At 48.5% G+C, this 3064-nt stretch overlaps 1 pseudogene; it reads left to right on the top strand.

The window, feature by feature from the left end:
• The first annotated feature begins 1786 nt into the window (after positions 1-1786).
• LOC102752299 lies at positions 1787-2840 on the top strand (annotated as a pseudogene).
• The last annotated feature ends 224 nt before the right edge of the window (positions 2841-3064 follow it).

The raw sequence follows: 3064 nt of genomic DNA, 5'->3' as shown, positions 1-3064 counted from the left end.
TTGAAAGTATGTTTATTAACACTGGGGACAGTGAAACAAAGAAAGGGCTTGGGATGGAACAAGCAAAAGGAGAGAGCCTAGATGCTCTGCTTTGGCCTTCTAGAAATATTATAGAAAAGAAGTAAACCATTCAGGGTGGCATAGACTCAGTGAGAAATACGTCACAGGGAGAGAAGTGAGCCAAGGCAGGGCTGCTGTTAGCTCAATGGGAAGTCAGAGAAAAGGGTCCCTTGGAGACAGGTTCAGGGGGTTAGCCCAGGACGAGCTGCCTCTGCTCACTGCTCCCCTGGTTGTGAGTGTCACTGAGACCCTTGACATTTAAGAGAGAGAGAGAGAGAGAGAGAGAGAGAGAGAGAGAGATGTGCCTGAGAAAGATGGAAGAAAGATGTGTGCTCCAATGGGAGCCTCCACGGGTTTCCTTTGTCGTGAGGGGTTTTATCTCTTTTCTAAAGCCAGGAATGTTAGGGGAGGTTAGTGGGGGGTGGGGGTGGATCTCAATAGAATATTTATAAACTTTCCAGGTGTGTCCTTTTAGGGCTGTGGATTCCACTCATTGGTCGGTGCTAGGGTAGGGGTGACCAGTCATCAGGGGTGACTGGTCCTGATGTCAGCCATGGCGTCACACCATGTGGTTTTACTGCTTTTCTGGGCCTGGAGATGAAACACAACTGAGTCCTAAATGCCATCCCTGTTTGACCAGAACTCTGCCTCTGTGGTCAACAGACCTGAGGCTTTGTTCCTAAGATTGTTTGATGTGGGTCGTAACTTTACTGTCCTGAGAAACCAAAGCTTAGGGGAGTGTCATGCAAGGGATCATAAGGGAGTCATGTGAATCTATTCTCTGACTCCTTGTTTCCCCTCTAAGAACGTCTAAAACTATATGACTAGCAATATGCCAGGGAGGAAAGGTCAGGGGATGGCCTGAGCCACATGACCAGCAACATGAAAGGTCAGGCGGTTAAACTGCATGACCAACCACATCCCAGGGGAAGAAAGGTCACCCTGGGGAGGAGGTCCCTGTTTTCCAGTTTTGCTGGTTGCTAGGCATGCGGGCTTTCTGCCTTGGTGGCCTTCTGTATCTGTCCCAGAATCCTTGCTCTGCTCGTGTCTAAGTGCCTATTATAACTGGGAGAGTCTTCACAACATGTCACTGCTAAGTACTTGAGCCAAAATAGAGCAGGGGGTGCTCTTAAGTGGAGCAGGTGCCACGCTAGTCACCACACCTTCACCGAGATCCTACAGCCATACCAGTCATGCCAGGATGGAAACGTCTCCATTCAGACTACCCACTGCCCTCACAAAGGGTGAGAATACCAGATCATCCTGGGAGAAGCCATCCCTCAGTGAGGTCCTCTTTTATAAGAACCAAAGTCACTATCTCCATCTTCATTCCATGGATGAGGGAGCTGCCTACTTTGTGAGCAAAAAACAAAGGCACCAGGAGCAAGATGAAACCCTCCACGGAGGCCCACAAGCCCTAGGCAGAGCAAGCTGGGGGGTCCATCAGCAGGAGGCTCCATGGGGTTCCCCCAGTACCTGCGCCACCCACCGGTGAGAACCCGTCTACCTGCCCTGAGGGCCAGCTGGTTCACATACTGGGTCTGGAATCCCAGAGACCTGCAATTTCCTGTATAATCACAAAGGATACACACAAGCCCAAGAGGAAACATCCCACTCGTGGATCAGAACTGCCTTTCGGGGTTTGGTTTCTATCTTTGTACCATGAGAAGACTGGAGTGAAGTTACCACAGAGAAAGATATGTGTATACACAGCCACTCAGGCACAATGCCTACTCAGAAGGTTTTCCTTTCCACATGTAACCTTTATGCCACCTTTGGTATATATGACAGTCACTGGCATGGAGTGGATCGTTGAATAAATGAAATCCACTCCAAGTTTGGCTCTAATTTCTATGTCCCCCGCAAGATGATCGAAACCAGATCATGGGAAAGAGGGCTCAGGCTCAGAAGACACCAGGTGGAGCTTTTGCAACCAGGACAAAATATAGGTCCGGAATAACTCAAGTCTAGGCAGAGGGCACTGCAGGGCATGGGAAAACCACCCACTCAACAGGAAACACCCAAGCACCTAAAAGGTTTTGAGGACACAGGACAAATCCCTCCAACTTCTCCTCCTACCAGGCTCAGCTCCATCTAACTGACAGCTATGAAACTTGGTTAAGATTAACATCTCAGACTCTTCCTAAAGGGTCTCCGTCCCAGGTCTGTGGGGATGATCACATTTCCCTCTTTTACTTGGGACAGCAGAGCCTACCACCATGTGATTCACTGTCCTGGAGAAGCAAGTCAGGAGATTGATGAGAGTGGCACTCCTGTAAACACGGTGCTCTGAGTGGCGCTGAGAGTGCTGGCCGTGGCCTGCAGCCTGCACACCACGTGGGCGCCCGCCTCGCCTTGGGCACGGAGGCCCTGAGACCTGAGAGCAGGTGCTGTCTGGACATTGCACACCGGCCCCAGTGTGCCCTCCGTGGGTAAATTCACAGGCAACGGGATTAGGATAGTGGGAATCAGCAATTCTGCACAGGAAACTTTGGGAGATATTACTTAGTGTCATCAGCCTGAAACTTGGATACAATTGAACAAACAAGATGTGTTTGGTGCTTTGGAAAGTGTGAACGCTGCTAGTGAACTCTTATTCTCCTCTGTCAGGAGAAGTTACTGAAATTAATGAAGCTCTTGCAGAAAATTCAGGACTTGTCAACAAATCTTGTTGGGAAGATGGTTGGCTGACCAAGATGACACTGAGTGACCCCTCAGAATTAGATGCACCAATGAGTGAAGAGGCGTATGAGAAATACATAAAAGCTATTGAGGAGTGAACATGGAACCCCTAAATAAAGTATGAAACAACTTGACCAAGCATAGTTGTCTTAAACTAGTGGTGGATAGAAGAATTTTGTTATTATTGTTGTTAACCCATTGATTTTTTTTTTTTTAGAGAGAGAAACATTGATATGAGAGAGACATCAATTAGATGCCTCCTACACATGGGAATGAACCTGCTACCAAGCTATGTGCCTTTGACTGGGTATCGAGTGTGCAG

This window comes from Myotis davidii, unplaced genomic scaffold (genome assembly GCF_000327345.1).
Source record: "Myotis davidii unplaced genomic scaffold, ASM32734v1 scaffold325, whole genome shotgun sequence".
Taxonomy (NCBI): Eukaryota; Metazoa; Chordata; class Mammalia; order Chiroptera; family Vespertilionidae; genus Myotis; species Myotis davidii.
The sequence above is the reverse complement of the archived record's forward strand: the minus strand, read 5'-3'. Positions and strand labels throughout refer to the sequence as shown.